At 42.8% G+C, this 6,055-nt stretch overlaps 1 non-coding gene across 1 annotated transcript; it reads right to left on the bottom strand.

Moving 5' to 3' along the window:
* Positions 1-5,916: 5,916 nt before the first annotated feature.
* Trnag-gcc lies at positions 5,917-5,987 on the bottom strand. Its single transcript has one exon. It is a non-coding gene; the product is annotated as a tRNA-Gly (tRNA).
* Positions 5,988-6,055: the final 68 nt, after the last annotated feature.

Raw genomic sequence — 6,055 nt, 5'->3', positions numbered from 1 at the left:
TGAAAGAAATGCAAATCAGCTGTTTTTGTGTTTATTCATTCATTTTACTTTTTGCGTAATGAGAAAATTGTTAACGAAAAGAAGTAAATGGGAAGGATAAAAGGAAAAATATGTCAAATGACCGCTTTTAAGAGAGAGAGAGAGAGAGAGAGAGAGAGAGAGAGAGAGAGAGAGAGAGAGAGAGAGAGAGAGAATAACGTAGACAAAAAAACAAATAAAAGGTTATATATATGAACAAGGAAAGGAAAAAAAAAAGGAAAACACAAAACAACGAGATAGAACACGATAACTAAGACAATTAAACAAAAGCAAAGCAAAACAAGAAAAGTGGAAGTCAACAAGAAGTGAAAAATGAGGAAATGCATTGTGGGAAGGAGACTTGTAGAAAAAAATAAATAAACAAACTTATTCAAACGATAAAAATAACACACACACACACACACACACACACACACACACACACACACACACACACACACACACACACACACACACACATCCCCTAGTTACATAAGCAGTGATCTTGTCTCTCCTCCCATTATGACCTCCAGTTCACTCCACGAAGGTAATCACTCCTATTCACTCTCTTTTCTGCCTCCATTATTACTATTATAGCTGACCCCAGGCCCGCCCCGCCTCGCCCCGCCTCGCCCTGCCTTGCCCCGCCCCGCCCCCAGGCATCCCGTGACCCGCAGCACACCCCGCCCTCTTCCCTCCGGCCACAGCGTCCCCTTCCTGATATGATAAACACTCCCTTATTTCCTGAAGTGAACGCCTGAGATGATGGGGCTTAGGTATAGGGAAGGATGTCTCTTGTATATACACGCACACATACATACACACGCACATACACACATAAACGTATACACATTGGAACTATATACATGTTTAGACCTGTTTCAGTTTCCTTCTTTCCTGTGATTTGAATTGACACGAAATTAAACCTGCTTTCCTGTTTTTTTTTTTTTTTTGACTCTCTTGGGCTGTTGGGTTTTTTCGTGGGTGAGCCGGGCTGTGGTGGAGATTAGGGCAGATTTATGGTAGTTTTTTTTTCTCTTTCACTAATTTCTATACCCCTAACAGGACTCCTTATATCCTTACATTACCACACACACACACACACACACACACACACACACACACACACACACACACACACACACACACGGGGTTCACATACCAAGGCCACGGGTCGGGCGGTCCAAGGGTACATACTGTTTGTCAACATTGACTTGTAGCTTTTTCTGAGGCAGCCGGCGCGGGGTGGACGACCTCCCGCTGGCAGCCTTCGGAAAAATGCCACGCTTGCCGAATGAAGAAAGCAGAGCAGGCACGGCTTCCATCCTTTCCTCCACGCTATTATCCGCCTCAGAATTTTACAGTAAAATTTGCTTTACTCTATGACTTCAGCATTCTTCGCCACATGTTTATACTGAGGGCATTACCGTTCATGTCAACAGTCAACTGCCACCTCGCCGCTGCACCCTCCAGCATGGGAAGTCTGCACAGCATCCAGTGACGCTGAACACAGATCTCGTGACCCGTGCACCAGGACCGCAACTTGAAGAAATGTCATTACAGTAATTCGCCGCGGGCACGGGGGTCACGGCACCACCAGTCAGGCAGTCATGCACTTATCATCACGCACAGGACTCCTCTTCCTCCAGCGAGTGAGGCAATGTTTGTTAGTGCCAGTGTCACGCCACGCTCTGGATGCAGCCTACACACCAAGACACTCTCCTGGAACCACTCTAACTATGTACCGCATTTTGAAAGCTTTTGGCCCTTATCTCAACTAAATTTAGCGCCTCTAGTGGAAGTTATTGCGGTTTTCAGGGTTTTCGTGGCTTTAGTGATATTCTACCAACCACTCAGCAGCTTCAGTGGAAAGGAAATACCCGTGTGAACCTGGCCAGTCATCTCTGTGGCCTTTAAAAAGTCTTAGTGTGTGTGTGTGTGTGTGTGTGTGTGTGTGTGTGTGTGTGTGTGTGTGTGTGTGTGTGTGTGTGTGTGTGTGTGCGTGTGTGTGTGTGCGTGTGCATCTGTGTGTGCGTGTATAAGCAGTCCACAAAAAAAAAATAAATAAATAAACAATCAAACCATAACACAAGATAAAAAAAAATAATAATAAAATAAAATAAAACGAAACAAAAACCAACAAAAGAGAAGCAAACCTATCAATTCTAAAACCGGAAAACAGCAATGCAATAAAAAAAAAAATAACAAAGACAAGATCAGCAAAAAATAGATTGTAACGGAGGAATAACACATGAATGCAATGAACGGCGTGACAGGAGCGAGGAAGCAGAGTGTGTCACGAAGGCAACTGTAGCAATGACACGAGAATGACTGGCTGGAGGAGGAGGAGGAGGAGGAGGAGGAGGAGGAGGAGGAGGAGGAGGAGGAAATAAGCAAGAGAAGAAAGAGAAGAAAGAAGAAGAGAAGAATGGAAAGAGATGAACGCGAAAGAGAGAAGAAGGAAGATAGAGGAGGAGGAGATAGGAGGAGGAGGAGGAGGAGGAGGAGGAGGAGGAGGAGGAGGAGGAGGAGGAGGAGGAGGAGGAGGAGGAGGAGGAGGAGGAGGAGGAGGAGAACAAAATAAACAAAAGGAGAAAGAGAAGAAGCAAGAAGAGGAGAATGGAAAAGAGATAAACGCGAAAGAGAAAGAAGAAGGGAAGAAGATACGAGGAGGAGGAGGAGGAGGAGGAGGAGGAGGAGGAGGAGGAGGAGGAGGAGGAGGAGGAGGAGGAGGAGAGGCCAAGGCGTGACAGGAGCATAACACGAAGCTGGCCTGGTCTATCATAACACGCCTATTACGTTCCAAGCCTCTCTCAGATCCTTCATGTTGTCACCTTTACCATATTTCTTTGTCGTCTTCTCTGGAATGTCTTCATCTTCATCTTTCTTCTTTTTCTTTTCTTTTTTTTAGCTTTTTGTTCTGCTATGTAAATTTGGGGTTAATTTCTTTGTTTTCTTGTTTTTTCTAAGTTATCCCAGTTTTTTTATCAGATCTTATTTTTTTTTTTTATTTCTTCGTTCTGTTTTACTTTTCATTTTTTTTTTTTATGCGACACGGAATCTACAACTTAAAATTCTCTCCCTCTCTCTCTCTCTCTCTCTCTCTCTCTCTCTCTCTCTCTCTCTCTCTCTCTCTCTCCGTGTGTGTGTGTGTGTGTGTGTGTGTGTGTGTGTGTGTGTGTGTGTGTGTGTGTGTGTGTGTGTGTGTGTGTGTGTGTGTGTGTGTGTGTGTGTGTGTAGCAGTCATTCATCTTCCAGCCCACTCAGTACTTAACTAGACACAAATAACCTCTACTAATCACTCATTACTGCCGCGTACTCGCTCACAGCCTGCCACGCCCACCTTCTCGCCTTCCCAGACCCAGTGACCGTCTCGCCTCCTCCCTCACTCACTGTACTGTTGCCCCGTGAGTTACAAGACACAACGCCATATTCTAAAACACCTCTGCATCTTACCCCCATTATTTCAAGAGGCTCTGGTTAATGCTATGATGGTTTTTAAGGGCATTTGTACGGTTCAAGTGACAGATTAACAAAAATTCTATACTATCAACAAGAGAAACATATGTGAAAATTTTGCTAATCATCTCTGTGGCCTTTGAAAATAGTTGAAGTGTTCTTGTGTGCGGACCAAAAACTTTACGATACTGGAAGCGGGAAGTTCTTGTGCGGGAGTGTCACGGATGAGATGATGCGCTGAAGAAGTGGTAAGGATGTCAAAGTAATAAATGGTAATAACTTTCACAGGCAATAAAAAAGAAAGTGTCACGAGAACATGAGAACACAAGAAGAGAGGGAAGCTAGTAGAGGCTGTGTTGTTAGGCCTACACGTGGCAGTCCTTAACCCCTTCAGTACCATGACACATTTCCATATTCATTCTGATGACTATTTGGTGATTTTATACAGCTTCAAAAATTTATGTGGAGGATTAAAATAGTGAAGACTCTAGCCATTAATCTTCTGACCTCCATAGATGCTTCCTGATGTTAATAAAATGGTCTAATCACCATCAAAACTGAAGGTAAAAATTCGTTCTGGTACTGAAGGGGTTAAGAATAAATTATCTAATTCTATCTATCATCCCCATCCATAAATTTATGTAATCTTTTAAAGCTCCCTATTGACTCAGCACTAATAACTAACAACTAATTAGAGAGTGTATTAGAAAAGAATGCTTCAAAAAATGTTACGAGAATAATAGTTTCATTAATTTTTCGTGCTTCTAGTTTAATGTACAATGAAAGAAAGGAAAGAAAGAAAGGTTTTTTTTTTTTTTTTTTTTTTTTTTTTTTGCTCACATACAAACACACGCACACAAACATCCCTCCACACACACAAACACTAAATTTTGTACTCCTATCCATCCTTAGTCTACATCTCTGTGGATTAAATAAAAGTCTACACATCCAAATGCCTATCCACTCATCCATTCAGCTATTCAACCCACACATCCACACATCCCTGCACCTAAAACACTACATTTTCTATTGTTATTCATCCTCAGTCTATTTCTATGTGGTTTAACAGAGTCTACACATCCAAAAACCTATCCACTCCTCCACACATGCCTCCACACATAGACACTACATTTTCTATAATTATCCATCCTTAGTCTACTTCCCTGTGGATTATAAAATTCTATACACCTAAACGTCTCTCCACTTATCCATTCATCCACTCATTGCCTTCGACACACACGAGTAGACACTACATTTTCTTCTTCCTCTTCCTCTTCCTTCTCCTCCTCCCATTATGAGTGAGAGAACAATAGGGAGCGATTGGTGTTCTCTTGGCGATTGGGGGATCACTGTAACCTTATTAATAAAAAGTCTACACACCCAAACGTCTATCCACCTATCCGACCCACAGATCTCTACACCAAATCACCCAGTAGAAGCCAATCAAGGTGACATCTTACCCATGACGCACACTCCCTGAAGCCGTCCGCTATCACCACATGCTAAAATATGGAGTAATTGCCTGTCTGAGCCCGTTACCTACTGACCGTCTACCTACTGCCTGTTTCGAGGACGACCAAGAAGGCGAGGACTCAAGTATTATGGTTTAAGGGTCTTGTTCCTCGTCACACACCACTGTTATTATCACCCAGCCTCAAACTCCCTCCTTAGCTTGAAATGTGGAGCTTTAAAGGCTGCAATGGTCTTGAATGGTAGGTAGTCCTGTGTTCTTAGTGTCACCAGTCAGGCAGCCTCCAACTTCTCCTACTTCTTCTTCTTCTTGTTCTTGTTGTTGTTGTTGTTGTTGTTGTTTTTTTTTTTCTTCTTCTTCTTCTTCTTCTTCTTCTTCTTCTTCTTCTTCTTCTTCTTCTTCTTCTTCTTCTTCTTCTTCCTCCTCCTCCTCCTCCTCCTCCTCCTCCTCCTCCTCCTCCTCCTCCTCCTCCTCCTCCTCCTCCTCGTATCTTCTTCCCTTCTTCTTTCTCTTTTGCGTTCTCTCTTTTCCATTCTTCTCTTCTTTCTTCTCTTTCTTCTTTTGTTTATTTTGTTCTCCTCCTCCTCCTCCTCCTCCTCCTCCTCCTCCTCCTCCTCCTCCTCCTCCTCCTCCTCTGCTTGAAGTGTTTCAGGAGGGAAGCTTCAAGACAATGTTGATACTAACTAAATTGACAACTTTTCTTTAATTTTTCTTCAGCAGGTTTCCTTCTGCGAGTGAGATTAGTGGGTCTCTCTCTCTCTCTCTCTCTCTCTCTCTCTCTCTCTCTCTCTCTCTCTCTCTCTCTCTCAATGAAAAAAAAAAAGTAAATAAATCGCCTATTGCAGCTCGTATCCTCCGCCTTCCCTTTTCACTTACTCCATGGAATAGTAAAAAATGAATACTAAAATATATAAATGAATGATAAAATAAATAAATAAGTAAATAATAAAAATAAAAAAAAACTAGTGTGCATCGGCCGGGAATCGAACCCGGGCCTCCCGCGTGGCAGGCGAGAATTCTACCACTGAACCACCGATGCTTATATAAACCCCCAATCACAGCACACAATAAACAATTAACCATAAACTGAGCTACATTTACAACGGT

Source organism: Portunus trituberculatus, chromosome 15, assembly GCF_017591435.1.
Source record: "Portunus trituberculatus isolate SZX2019 chromosome 15, ASM1759143v1, whole genome shotgun sequence".
In the NCBI taxonomy this organism is placed as follows: Eukaryota; Metazoa; Arthropoda; class Malacostraca; order Decapoda; family Portunidae; genus Portunus; species Portunus trituberculatus.
The sequence above is the reverse complement of the archived record's forward strand: the minus strand, read 5'-3'. Positions and strand labels throughout refer to the sequence as shown.